Here is a 15,569-nt window from a genome sequence, read left to right on the forward strand (position 1 = left end):
ATCAATCAGCTTTGCATGAACAAATAGAACAAATAAACATTCATTATGGGAGGACCTGTTTGTCATTGGGTGGAAACCTCTGCAGAAGCATGTTTAGAGCATTCTTAATCAGTAGAAGGAGATGTTTGGTTGATTTTTACTTAGTAAATCCGGCAAGAAGACCAAATGAAATATCTTGAATTGCTCAGCAGTGACACAATGATGAGTGCAGGAACAGAAGGTGATACTTTTTCAGAGATGTTGCAGCAAACATTGACCACGTTAGCCTGATATCAATTGAAATAACGAGGCCTTTGCTCCTGACAGGTGCTGCAGTGAGATTTACCAATAAGAGCAAAGATGTAGAAAAGATCTCCGCTCGGCTGCATGAGGAAGCCAAACTGCAGGCTGAGCTTTCAGACACAGGCGCTACTGTGGAGTGGATGAAGGATGGGAAGGAGCTCAAGGCCAGTGAAAAATAGGAACTGCACATTGTGGGGAAGAAACACACCCTGAAAATTCACAGCGTCTCAATGGATGATGCTGGAAGTTGTCAGTGCATGTGTGAGGGGGATAAAATGCTCTATCAGCTTTCAGTGAAAGGTATGTGACAGTCTGGGCTGTCCTCTTCCTGCCCAGGGCCAGCAGACTGCATTCACCTGACTCCCCGACAGTCCAGCTGTTGTCAGACAGCATGTGGGGTGTTTTCAGTGGCTGTTTTGACTTGAACTGGCCAATCTGCTTTGTAGAGCCATTTGATTTCTGTGTTCTGTCCTGTGATTCGTCCCTAAGATATAGAGGAAATCAAGGGAAAGATAGGAAAAAGAGCATCCCAGCCTTCCTGCTCTTCTCTCATGTTGGCCACGAGAGATGATGTCAACAGCTCTTTTTGTAGCAGTGATCCCAAGTGTAGAAGAGACCTGTGAAGAGTCACAGGGATGTTTCCTTAGCTGTCATTCCATGGTGGGCTTTTTCTTACACAGATGTAGAGAGAAACTGAACTTTCCCACGCAGGTCTCTGTTTTGCTGCAGGGTGTAGGTCTGATCTCTGAGATCCACACGCTGGGCCTTGATTGCAATAAATGAGAGCCCTTTGTTTGCTCCAGTGGAAGACTTTCCATTTCTGCAGTACCCTCTGCAGATGACACAAATGCAAATGCACCTTCTTCCCAGCAACAATTGCCTTTTTTTTTTTTTTACACTGAGTATGCATGAGGCTCTTCATCATATTCTGCTGGCTTGTCACCCTTGTTGATCCATGGAGAGACGAGAAAGCCCTAGAGTAGTGTATGCACTTTGGCATTGGAGAGCTTACTTAATTGCTTCTTCTCAAAGAACAAACTCCAGAGAGGCATGGAGACAGCTCCAAAGAGAATTGAATAATGGGTATAAATTTAAGGAGAGCAGAACACCCTGCCAAGGCTTGTCAGCTAGTCTTAATTTTGCTTTTCTTCTCTTTCTTTGTCACGATAGCATAATATTTCATACTGGCAGTTCTGCCCACAGAATTAACTGGCACAGGCTGCCCGGGGAGGTGGTGGGATCCCTGGAGGTGTTCAGGACCAGTTCTTGGGACCAGTGCTTTTTTACATGGTTATCAGTGACACCAATGATGCAATGGAGTGCACCCTCTGCTGTTTGCTGAGTGGTGCGGCTGATGCAGTGGAAGGAAGGGATGCCATTCAGAGGGAGCTCAACTGAGAGGTTGGCCTAGGTGAATCTAATGAGGTGGAACACAGCAAAGTGCAAGTTTTGCACTTGGGCTGGAGGAATCCCAGGCATTTCTACAGCCTGGGAGGAGCAGTCCTTAAGAGAAGCCCCGCAGAGAAGGACCTGGGGGTCCTGGTGGATGAAAAACAGAATGTGAGCCATCAGCGTGCTCTTGCAGCTCAGAGAGCAAATGGTCCCCTGGGCTCCATCAGAAGAGGGGATGGCCAGCAGGGACAGGGAGGTGATTGATCTTCATGATCCTTGAGGTCCATTCCAACCCGGGCCATTCTATGATTCTGTGATTACACTTGCTGTCAGAAATAACGGCAGCTGTACAGAAGCTGGATATATTGTGGGACAGTTCTTGTAACCAGCTGATTTTAAGACCCTGCCAGAGATGAGAGTCTAAATTGCATGTCAGAAGAAAACTGGGAAAGTGGTTATTGCTCATTCTTTTTCATTTGCTGATTCTTTCTTTAGGGATCCTTTTCCAAAGGAGATTCTGGTGCTGGAAGCAGTTGAAGAAAGAACCTAAGCAGCTCTTGCCAAGAGTGCTTGAAGTCCCTGTGGAGAGAAGCAAAGAACTTGGGCTTCCTCTGGGATGCTCCCCACCATGTCTCAGGAAGGAGACAACTGCTGTTCCACTTTCTGCTCTGTGTGTGGAAAGGTACGTCTGGGTTTCTTCTGCTTGTTTTTTCTTTCTTTTTCTGGCTTTGAAGGAGAAGGGGTGGAGCAAAGGGAGACCCACTGGTCATTTGTTACCTCAAGAACAGGATGGATTCTGCATTGACTGTGAAAAACCTGGGCTAGTAGCATGGGCATGTTTCAGGCTGGACTCTTCTTTGGCTGCTTGGTTTCCTTTTGGCTACAGGGAGACAGCTGTCTAAAGGTGTGTTTTCAAACCCACTCTCCAAAACCATGTTTCATTGTTGCAGGTGGTTCAGTGTGCTCTTGCAGTGCAGATGCTGTAGTTTGCTGTAGAATCTGAATGGTTTCTGTTCCTAGGGAAGGAATGGGAGGAGGTAGTGAGAAGAGAATTCAATGCCTAAGGGGAGGGGAGATCGGGGATTGGTGGGAGAGGGAGCCAATAGGAGGGAGAGAGAAGTTGGGCGCAGGGTGATGGTAACATCCCTTTGTGACGTCATAATGCTCCTTTGTGACATCATAATGCTCCTTTGTGATGTCATAATGCCCCTTTGTGACATCATAATGCCCATTTGTGACATCATAACGCCCCTTTGTGGCGTCACAATGCCCCTTTGTGACATCACAATGCCCCTTTGTGACATCATAAGTCTTCTTTGTGACATCACAATGCTTCTTTGTGATGTCATAATGCTCCTTTGTGATATCACAATGCCCCTTTGTGATGACATAATGTCTCCCCTTTGTGACGTCACAATGCCCCTTTGTGACATCATAATGCTTCTTTGTGATGTCATAATGCCCTTTGTGATGTCATTATGCTCCTTTGTGATATCACAATGCCCCTTTATGACGTCACAATACCCCTTTGTGATGTCATAATGCCTCTTTGTGACATCATAATGCCCCTTTGTGACATCATAATGCCCCTTTGTGACATCATAACGCCCCTTTGTGGCGTCACAATGCCCCTTTGTGACATCACAATGCCCCTTTGTGACATCATAATGCTTCTTTGTGACATCACAATGCTTCTTTGTGATGTCATAATGCTCCTTTGTGATATCACAATGCCCCTTTGTGATGACATAATGTCTCCCCTTTGTGACGTCACAATGCCCCTTTGTGACAACATAATGCTTCTTTGTGATGTCATAATGCCCTTTGTGATGTCATTATGCTCCTTTGTGATATCACAATGCCCCTTTATGACGTCACAATACCCCTTTGTGATGTCATAATGCCTCTTTGTGACATCATAACGATCCTTTGTGACGTCATAATACCCCTTTGTGACGTCATAATGCTTATTTGTGATATCATAATGCCCCTTTTTGACATCATAATGCCCCTTTGTTACATCATAATGCCCCTTTGTGACATCATAATGCTTATTTGTGACATCATAATGCCCCTTTGTGACATCATATCACCCCTTTGTGATGTCATACTACCCCATATGAAGTCCAGGCAGAGTCAAAACTTATGGACCTGCACGAGGATCACTTTCAAGACAGTTGCTCTGTTGCTTCAAGCTTATTTGCTTCATCCTGCCGCCACTCTACTACCAAGTATCAACAACCTCTTGCATGATTCAACTTGCAAACGTTTGACACTAACCCTTGTGTTTCTGTGCCTTCCTAGATAATTCGAGCCCTTGTCAACCCCAATGATCCAAACCAAGTAGTGATGTGCAGTGTGTTTCCATCAATGGAGAGTTCTTATTAAGCACAAATCGCTGCAATTCGGATGACAGCCTTCCACATGGTAACAGTGATGGACACAAGGGGCTCATCCACGTTCATGCTCTCATATCTCCTGGCTCTGCTGAAGCTCCTGACCTGAGCCTGCCAGACACCACAGTCACCTGCCTGGATTGTGACCCAGCGCCTTTGCAGTGCTGCCCATCCCAAGCACAGCCCGAGTGCCCCAACAGCAGCACCACCATGCAGGAGCAGGGCAGCATCAGTGAGGTGAAGCTGAGCATCTTAGATGGGGACTTAGAGTCAGGCTGCCAGTCCCAGGCACCAGGAAGCAGCACCAGCTCTGAGCCACTCTCATCTTGACAAGAGGAGTCCCATCTTCACCCTTGACCTCTCAAGCCCTCCTGTCTTTTATTGAATAAAGTCACTCTCATGCTCAATCATCGCCTTGGCTGCATTCCGAGTCTTCATTCACAGGGATTGGGATGAATGCAACAAACAGCAAGGCAGCTCAGCTTGCAATGCTATGGCTGTGGGGTTCGTGCAGGCAGAGCTCTGGGTTCCCATTTTGCATGGCTTTGGGATGTCAGCAGCAAGATCTCTACCATTTTGTATGGCAGCAAATAATCTCTAGCATCCAGGTTGCTGCTCATGATAATCCCAGTCTTCCTTGCTGTCGCTTTGTGATACCTTTTAAAGCCTTTTGATACTCTTTGATGCCTTGGCTGCTCCCTAACACCTCTGTCCTCCTGCCATGTTGACTCATGTCTCCCACTTTTAAGCTGGCTTTGCAGATCATCTCCAGCCCTGTCATCATCACGCTGCAGCAGGAGGTGCTCACCTGGCCCAGTGTCTGGCAGTGCTGCTTGTTCTGCAGATGAGCAGCTGCCTCCTCATCTCTTCAGCTACAGTAGTTTTTCTCAGGGCAGTTAGATGCAGTCATGCTCCTCTGGATTTGGTGTGTTAAATCCATGCTGCATGGCAGCAGTCAGTGCAATACAAAGGTGTTCTGTGTGCCACAGCATTTCTCCAGGGGCTGCCAAAGGTAGAAGCACAACACAGCACCATCCTTCTGACAGTAATGTCTGTGAGTGTTAGACATGTGAGCACTGCATCATCCCCAGCGTGTCAGTGCTTTTCCACACCAACCTGACTCTCACACTCTGCACTGAATGTAACTCTGCTCTTGTGGAGACAAATGCTTTCTGTCACATCCTCCATCCCTGCAACCATTTGCCGGTAGGCAGCTCTTGCAGAAGAATCAAGCAGCAGAACCTTGTGCTCACCCTACAGCATGCAAATGCTATGAAAGCAGAAATAACCTGGCGTGCTCTGGGTCTGCAAGGCTGCACAGATGGGAGAGGTAGATTGTGTTTTTGCAGTGGAAGTTTCCAGTATTTTCAGTACATAGTGTAGGCCCTAACTGAATGTATAACCCTCTTGTAAAACAGCTGTATAAGTAGTTTTTCCACCAAGAAAGTTGCTGAACAGAATTAAGTTCAGACTGGGGGCATTCTGACATGGGGAGAATTGAGACAAGCACAAGATAAATACAGGGTGGGTAGAGCCCAGCACAGGACAGAATGAATGTACTGACTTTTGGAAACATTGCTTTTCTCTGTCCGCAGAAAAGTACAAGGCAGACCTAAAAACAAGAGGTTGGTAATTGACCTTCTATGGAAATGAATCCTAGCCACAGTCTCGAGGAGTCTGTGAGCCTGAGATGCTCAACCAATGAGAGCCATGAGAGCATCACCTGCATTGGGTTTAGGGCATAGAACAGAATTGATTTCACTGACTGGTGTGCAATTTCTCCCTTGCCAATAGGGGATGTGCGCGCAGTATTGCAATAATGAATAAGCACTGCTGCTATCGCTGCCAGCTTTGCCTAACTAGAAATCTTTGACTTTGAGAGTTTCTCACACAAGGGGAGAGGGTAAGAAAGTAAAGAGGCACAGAAAACTAAGGGAACCTGCTCTTCTTTATCTTATCTATAAAAATTGATACGATGCTGTTGTGCATTTTTTTTAATTTTATTTTTAATTTTTTGCTAATGTCAGTTAGATTGTTTTAAAATATCCACACACCAAAATCTGACTACCAAGCAAATGTAATGAAAATGAAATGAAGGTGAGTTAGCGGAATGCACAAGGCCATATTATATTATATTACATCAAAGTAATGCTAATAGTAATGTCAATCCTAAGGGTATCTCTAGCCTCAGTGTTAATGGGACGCTAACAACAATCCCAACAGCCTTAAACATTCTGGTGGTGTGAAAGAGGTGCTGCCTTGCACATGCTGGGCAGTCCCATTGCCTGTTAAATGCAGGCGGCAGCGTAGAAACATGATGCCCGTGGTCAGAATGCCCTGTGGCAGATCCTGGCACCGGTAAACTAATCAAAAGAACGGATCCCCAGGGTCTGTCCCGCAGACGTTCTTTCCGTGGTCTCTGCTGCCATCTGCTGGCCAATAAGCGGAACTGCCACTGTTGGGCGTTTGGTGCCGCAGGAAGCACAACGCAGATCTGAGTTCTGACCGGTCTACGCAGCAAATCCGCCAATCTTTATTGCGATAAGCCCTCCAGACAAGAGCATAAAGTCTTTGCCTGAGGGCAGGGTTAGTAGTAATGGATGTCAGTTTTGAAATTTCCAGTCCATTCACCATAGCACTTTCTGCCTCCATGTCCCATAACCAGAGCAGCTATGCTGGCATGCTCTCTTGGTTTCTGTCTAAACCACTGTACTATATCCATCAGTTCAGCTGCTGTATTATGGGCAGCAGGGTTTGGGGGGTGGACACTGGTCAGGGCACTCCCACCAGCCTATCCTGCATTTATTTTTTTTCATTTATGGGTTACAATCAGTCAGATCTCAAATAGATCTAGTCCAAATGGAACCTCAAAATCTGACCTTTTAGTGCCTTCATTTACAGAGTCCATTTTATACAGATTCCCTTGTACAGGGCCCCCATGGTCCTCCAGACAGTTGTTACTGATCTTCCATAGGAGAATGATTGAATTAGGTTTTTTTCCCATCAAAACTGCCACCTGTCTTTCCAGTTTTTCAACACTATCATTCAATAGCTGATTTGCATCAGCCTGAGCCTCTTCAGTTATGTTCAGACAGTTCAAGGCCATTAAAAGTGGCCATGCCACCATGAACACAGCTAACTGTCATTCTCAAGTTGTAAGTATGTCTTTGCTAAGACCATGGAAATACTCAGTCAGGTGGGCCAGGGACTCATGGACCCTCCCTCCGTCCCACACAGGGCCCCATTTTTCAGTGACAGAAGCAGTGCTGCATTTTGAGGATCCTAGGAATCCCAGGACATGCCCTGACAAAAGGTCATTCAAAGGGGTAGTCTTTCCCCATCCAAACAACTCCATGATATTCACAGAATCACAGAATTGTAGGGGTTGGAAGGGACCTCCAGAGACCACTGAGTCCAGCCCCCCTGCCAAAGCAGGTTCCCTACACCACGTTGCACAGCTCGGCATCCAGGCAGGTCTTGAATATCTCCAGAGAAGGAGATTCCACAACCACCCTGGGCAGCCTGTTCCAGTGATCTGTCACTCTCACCATAAAGAAGTTATTGCACACATTAGTGCAGAATTTCCTATGGTCCAGTTTCTGTCTGTTTCCCCTTGTCCCTCCTCCACACACTGCTGAAAAGAGTCTGGCCTCACCTCTTTGCCCCCCACACCTCAAATATTTATAGACCTGGATCAGGTCCCCTCTCAGCCTTCTTTTCTCAAGGCTAAACAGACCCAGTTCCCTAAGTCTCTCCTCATAGGGGAGATGCTCCAGGCCCTTCACCATCTTTGTGGTCCTCCACTGGACTCTTTCCAAGAGATCCCTGTCTTTTTTGTACTGGGGAGCCCAGAACTGGATACAATATTCCATATGAGGCCTCACCAGGGCAGAGTAGAGGGGGAGGATCACCTCCTTCGACCTGCTGGACATGCTCTTTTTAATGCACCCCAGGATGCCATTGGCTTTTTTGGCTACAAGGGCACACTGCTGGCTCATGGTCAATCTGTCGTCCACCAGGACGCCCAGGTCCCTCTCAGCAGAGCTCCTCTCCAGCAGCTCTTCCCCCAGCCTGTACTGGTGCATGCAATTATTTCTACCCAGGTGCAAGACTCTACACTTGCTTTTGTTAAACCTCATCCGGTGTCTTACTGCCCAGCTCTCCAGCCTGTCCAGGTCTCGCTGAATGGCAGCACAGCCTTCAGGCGTATCAGCCAATCCTCCCAACTTCGTGTCATCAGCAAACTTGCTGAGGGTGGTCACTATCCCCTCATCAAGGTCGTTGATGAAGATGTTGAACAAGACCGGACCCAGCACAGACCCCTGGGGGACGCCGCTAGTTACAGCCCTGCAGCCAGACACTGCACCGCCAACGACAACCCTCTGCACTCTGCCAGTCAGCCAGTTCTCGACCCACTTCACTGTCCAATCACCTATCCCATACTTCCTCAGCTTTGGTATAAGTATGTCATGGGAGACTGTATCAGTTATAGAGGTTATAGAGTTCAATTCCTGTAGTCAATTTGGCGGCCCAGGTGGGACCAGCTCTGTTCGCTGCAGGACCAGCTGAGAGGGAGACACTTTTGGCGCACCCTGAGATTTCTCTGAAGGACTCCCTTCCTCACCTGATCACTGCAGGGACAGACAAGGACCACCCATAGGTGGACCAGGTATGTGTATGGTAAGTGGAGCCCATATGTCTTGAGGAGACATCCTACACAGTTTACAGCCATACGTGCTGCTCCCAGGGAGGTGAGCTCATGGCTTTGGTTGCCAGCTGGGGTAGGAAGACTCCTTGGGTGAGTTCCTATGAAAGGGAACTGTATGTCATATGAATGGAAACAAGAACAAGTACTCTCTCCCAGGTGGGTGACAATAGGAGGGACCTAGGTTGGTCTCTCCTACAGGTATGGGATATAGTGGATAGACTGTCAAATGGTAGCCTGGGTTCTCCAAGTTGTAATCATGGGGCTTATAGTTTGTATGTTCAATATTATCATCTGCTTTAAGTGTTTGGTACCGTGTTTCAAGCCGACTCTGGGAAAAACATTAACGTTTGCAACTGGTCGACCAGAGTATGAATGTTATTAAGATTCCAGCTAGAAAACGTTGTCAGCATTGTGTAGTATGAATAAACCATGGTTTTTGATCTAAATGTCAGAGTGAGTGTGGTGTGAGTGAGACACAGAACAGCTGCAGGGTGAGTGCTGAGTCCCGATCCATGTTTCCTTCCTCCTGTGAGGGAAATGGCCAGACACGGACAAAGTGAAAGACTGTGTTGTCTGTCCACTCATAAGTACTTTCTGCTTGTGTGTAAGAAGACGGGAGTTTGTGCTCTGTAGATTAGTAAGATTGTCCTGAGGAGAGGTGTACATTCCACCCGACCAATGAGTGTCAACCCATTTATGTAATACTATGTACTGCTTGCGAGGAAGTGTGTGAGGGAGGTGGTTCAATCAGTGCTGGTTCTGTGGCACAGTGTTTATAACTGAAGAATACAGACTGTATTAAGGGAGTTTATGTGAACTGAAGAACTGTACGTTTTGACAAACTGTTTTGATGGTATAAGAAAGTGTAATTGTTAATGATATATGAAAGTGTAGTTGAGGGAATGTGGAAGTGTATCTGAGCATACAAACAGAGGAAGCATTTACAGAGGAAAAAGGATTAAAGTGAGTTTACCTGCATTGACATGAGAGCAACACCCTGCCAGACCGCTGCCCTGTGAGCTGAGCAGAGCAGAGCAGAGACACAGTCCCCATGTATCAGGTAGTGTTATTCTGCTTACCAAAAGAATGAGTTCACTACAGAAGAGGCAAATCTTCCCCTCTGCTCCATCTGTGGCATACTCTGGAGTTCAAGGCATTGCAAAGCTATGGCACATCTACTTTCTTTCAATGATGACACCTTTGTGTGCTCTGGGCTCTCATTTCAATTGCATCTAAAGAAGTCTAGGGTCATGCCAGCTGACAGGAAGCTGGCAAATGTTGACTCATTGTAAGGAAGAGCAAGAAAGATGACATGGGCAATTATGGACCTGTCAGTCCAGAGCCTGGTAAAATTATGGAGAAAATGATGGTGGGAGTTATGGAAAAACAGCTGAAGGACAATTCTGTCATTGGTCGCAGCCAACACAAGTTTGTGAGGCAAAGGTCCTGTTTAATTTAAGCTCATTTTGTGACACAGTTATCCATTTAGTTGACCAAGGGAAGCCAGTTGATGTAATCCTTGAGGATTTCAGTGGAGATTTTGATACTGTTTCTCACAACAACCTTCTGGACAGAATGTTCTGCATATGGCTAGACAGAAACACAATGTGGTGGGTGAGCAGTTGGCCAGTAGGTCAGTCCCAAAGGATTATAGTCAGTTTTTTCCATCAGGCTGGTAGATGGTCACTGTCAGGGTCCCCAGGGTTCCATTTTGGGGCCACTATCCTTTCATGTTTATGCAGATGACTTGAATGCAGGACTAGAAGACGTTCTGAGCAAGTTTGCTGATGAGACCAGATGAGGAGGTGCTGTTGCCTCCACTGAGGGTGGAGAGGACTTGCAGAGAGATGTGGACAAGTCAGAGAAGTGGGTACCAGTTGGTACTAAGCACCAAGTGCATAAAGTATAACAAGAACAAGTGCCTGATTGTGCACCTGGGTAGGGGCAATGCTGGACATACACACTGACTGGATATGGGACACTGGAGAGGATTCTGACTGGAAAGGGTTGGGGTGCTGGTCAGCATCACACTGAATGTGAGTCAGCAGTGTGCCAAGGCAGCCAGGAAAGACAACAGTCCCCTGGAGTGCATGAAGCAACTTATTGCCACCTGGGTGAGGGAAAGGATCATCCCTCTGCTCTGCATTGCTACTGCCTCACTATGTTCTGGGCACCACAGAACATAAAGGACTTCAAACTCTGGGAGAATGTGCAAAGGAGGGCACTGAAACCGAGAGATCTGAAGTTCAGAGTTTCACAGGGATTGGCTGCTTGTTCAGACTGGGCCCTTCTCACATCCCTGCTCACATCCTGCAATGAAACATAGGTCTCATATGGGACATGAACCTCACAGCGTCCTTGCACCACATGTAGAGCCTGGGATCTTCTGTCCCCATGTCTTTCATTTAACATCATACAGACCTCCAACCCATTGCCCCAGGAAATGCCCGGAGCCAACATGAGATACAGGACCTCTCTACCACTGGTCTTGCAATCAGGGCTTGACCTGTCTGCTTCGTAAGGCAAAGGAGAGGTTTCTTAGCATGCCAGTGCCTTTGCCTGCCTTTAGTCATGGCTTCCAGTTATCTTCTCTAACAAGTCCCTTGGGAAGCTTGCTTGGTAATGGCCCTCAGCGGGCCCATTAATACTCCAAGAAACTTCACTGTTACTTCTGACTTTGTCTTGTTGAGCACTTTGTGCAAACTTCTCTCTGCACTAGAGGCTGATGAACTCAGCATCAAATGCACCCTGGGACCATTATAACCTAAAGAATCTCCTGTGCCTTATGCCATCTTGTTATCTTCTTCAGGTTATCAGAACTTGTTCAGCAAAAAGGAGGGATATCTGGAGAGAGCTTAAAGAATCCAGTATAAATTTATTGTCTATTTATTTATAGTTGGGTTTAAAGAAGACATTAAAGCAGCACTGTGCAACTGATACCAATCCAGGATGTCCCAATGAGTTCTGTACTGTTACTGTGTTGACAAAGGTCCTTCTCAACCTCCCCACCCAATTTCTGCTCACAATGGACCTATGGGACTTGCATCACTTTTCTTCACATCACTCTTCTCCTCTGCATTCATCCGCTCAGTGTTAAAACTGCTTTGCACCAACTCCCACTGGCTTTCCTCAGAGAACCAGCTACACATGGAAAAGGAAAGATTTCTCTTTTTTATCTGGCCAGCAAATGGAAAGAAAGGTGATGCAATTGAATGAACAGTAAAACACAGTGATCAACTGCATGCCATGTTCAAGCGGCATCTATTGAAGTTTGTCTTTCATATGGAATACTTTTAAAAGAAATGATTTATTCTGAGGTAGGATAGGATAGATTGAATCACAGTGAAGTAGTTGACAACAGAGGCCATCAGACTCTGGTAGATAGAGCAAATTCCAGTAATCTCCCTGGGATAGATCAGCCAGGTAGTTGAGAGGTATCAACTTAAAATTGATCAGGACTTCTGAGTATTTCACACATTGAGACGGGTTAACACATTCTCACTGATTCTCAGACTTTGGGGAGATGGAACAAATTCCAGTAATCCCCCTGAAAGTCAGAAATCAGACAGATAATTGGGAGGTATCTGACTGAACAAAGAGCAAGGGATGGAGAAATCTGGAGGGCAGTGGGAGTAGTTTGTGCCCAAATGGCCTGCCCTTAACCATGGCCATTTATTTAGGAGAGCTGAAAAAACTTGGAGGATGAGACACATCAAATAGGCAGCAGGGAAGAGTAGTGCTGGGCACCGGGCTATAGTCACAGGGCATTGGCACTGGCACCGCTGTCTGTGTCTCTGAATCTGAAGACATTTGTGTCCAGCGAACACAGTTCTGGAAAACATTGTAGTTTCAGTAAAAGAAAAAAAAAGACATCAAATCACCTCAAAGATTCATATTTACAACTTAAAATGGAACAAGACTCATGAGAATTTTTCATGTTGAGAAGGGTTAACACAATTTCAATGATTTCCATCTTTGTCCTCAATTATTTGTTTCAGTTTTATTGACATTTATGATCAACTATTAAGCTTACAGCCTCAAAATAAATAAAAAGAGATACATTTGCATCTTGCACGTGGCCTGATGCCCCTTTCACCTTCGCAGTTCCCACAAGTCCTTCCATGCCGGAGAGTATGAGATCCAGCAGAGCACCTCTCCTCTTTGGTTCCTCCATGGCTTGGTCAAGAAGCTTCCATCTGTGCTCTCCAGGGATCTGCTGGATGCCACATGCCCTGTTGTGCTGTCCCTGCTGCAGATAATGGAGTGACAAAGGCCACCAAATGGGACAGGGGACAGACAACATCAGATTCCCATCTGTCTGCAGAGGGCACCTTCCATTTACTCTCCCTGATCAGGAAGACAGGAAAAGACACTGATGGTCTCCTCTGTTTGCCATTTCCATTAGCTCTGACCTGTCTGCTCTTCCATCCCCAGGCAGAGCTCAGTGCACTCTCACAGAGGGCAGTCACCCTTCTTTGTCTCCTCGCCCATCCATCCTAAAGACTCGGTATCCCCCTTGTGCTACAGTGCAGTTGTGGAAACCATTAAACTGTGTCCCCATGGTCCAAACAGGAGCTCAGGCCTGCAGCTCTATCAAGATTTCTAGCTTCTTGTGTGTTGGTGTTTGCATTAGTGCAAAACCACAGAAGTAAATATCCTAATTGAAAAGCATCACTGGACATTGCCTGACTGGATAGCTCATCTATAGAATCAGTGTGCAGAAGGTGGCACACAAACATTAGACCGATCGTGGGTCTTGGAGGTGACGTAGCAGCACGGACACACCATGGGCATGGCTTTGCTGAAGGCCCTGTGCTGCTCTTGTAGCTGTGAGTGAATTCACCGGACAGCCGGTGCTATCCCCTCTCTGGCCCTCAGCTGATGCCCAGGAAGGAGCTGTCTATCTCAGGGATTTCCCACACGGTTTACAAGCACTTGCAAACATCAGGAGCAGCCCAGGCACCTTGGGCATCACCCAGTGTCTGTGTGTGAGCAGCTGCCTCCCAGCTGAAGGACCGAGGACTCAGAGCAGGAGCTCACATGCAGGCAACTCCTTGCGCACTTCTGAACTGAACCAGAGGAATCCCAGCTCCTGTGGTTCTGTGGGGAGCCGAATCCCATTTCAGCTCCAGGATTTCTGTCAAGGGATGAGACTCCTGCGCTGCCTCAGCTGGATCACTGCCCTGCACAGGGAAAGTCCAAACCTCGCCTTCCTTGTCTGGTTGCCCTTATTGTTTCATCAAACGATCTCTGGGAGCACTCCCCATATGTCTCCAATCAGTCACTGACCACTGGACATGTGGTGGTTAATTGAGCGGATTTCAAAGCACAGTCATGATGCTGTTGTCTTTCAGGAGCTGTTGGCCATGAGGACCCAGGGACATGTCAGGGGAGACAAGTCGGAAAGATAAAAATGACATAATCTGCTGCTCGCCTGTCCAGGCTCCTGGGACACAGGGAGCTCATAAAAGTGTGCAGGGCTGCAGAGAGACAGCTGTGCCCAGGAGCAGCTCTTGTGCACAGCACAGCCTGCAGGTGACAGAAGGAGAGGAGAGAAACTGGAGAGAGCTTGCAGGATGTGTATGGTGTGAGCAGGCTGCATGCTCTCTGCAGGAGCATTGCTCACAGACCATGACAGGGTAAGTCTCACTGCAGACCATGAGCTGCTTTTCATAGAGGGTCAACTTAATTTGGGATATCCCATAGCAGATCTGGATGCAGGCACTGCATGTTTCTTTACTGTGGAAAAAGCCTTCTGCTCCAGCTGAGGGCTTCCATACTGCAGTATGAAATCACAGCCCTGAGGGCTGCATGTCCCAGCACGGCTGCAGGCTGTGCAGCCGGGGCTGCAGGCGGGTGCCCAGGGCTGTCCTGCAGAGCAGGGTCCCTGCTGTGCCCCAGGGGCTGTGTGCCGGGTATGGGACTCTGCCGCCTGCCAGGCTCAGCACTCAGCCTGCCCGGGGAGCTGCCCAGGGTGCTGCGGGGAGACGTGTGGGGGGAAGGAGCCCCCCGGCAGGGCTTGTGCTGCCACAGCTGCTGCCTGGGGCAGGGGATCACAACTCCACTGCACAACGGAATGTTTCTGAGGGCACTTTGCAAGAGGAGAGCCAAGGCAGGTGGTTTCCATTTCCTGTTCTGAGGCAAAGAGGTTTGGAGTCAGAAATCTAAAAGGGGCAATAAGAGTTCTGAGAATTTTTCGTCAATCAATTGCTTGTTTTGTGAACACTCACACATGATGTGCTTTCAGTCTCCCCTTTCTCGAAGGATGGAATTATCAACATTTTCTGTAGGCATGAATAATTCACTTATCCTACAAACAGGCAGCATTTTCTAACTGAAACTGAATGCCACAGAAGCTCGGGCAGGGGGCTCTAAGAGCACTTGGGGTAAAGATATGAGACATGAAACAGATGAAAATATCCAGGGAGAAGGCATAAGAAAATAAAAGGAAGGTTAGAGCTCCATATGCTGCTTCTGCTTAAGGAATGCTGAAATACATGAAATTAAATGCAAGTAATGGTGCTAAATGTACACTGTTGTAAAGAATAAAAACATTTCATATTATAGCAGGAGGAGTATGTCTGAGAATGGTCTGGACTTGTCATTATCTTCTGCACTCTGAGCAGGACTCCAAGCCCAACAACAGCAGATGCCCAACAGCAGCTCCATCAGCGAGTTCCTCCTGCTGCCGTTGGCAGACACGCGGCAGCTGCAGCTCCTGCACTTCTGGCTCTTCCTGGGCATCTACCTGGCTGCCCTCCTGGGCAACGGCCTCATCAGCACAGCCGTAG

Source organism: Coturnix japonica, chromosome 28 (assembly GCF_054131305.1).
Source record: "Coturnix japonica strain WE chromosome 28, WE-NBRP24, whole genome shotgun sequence".
NCBI classification, from domain to species: Eukaryota; Metazoa; Chordata; class Aves; order Galliformes; family Phasianidae; genus Coturnix; species Coturnix japonica.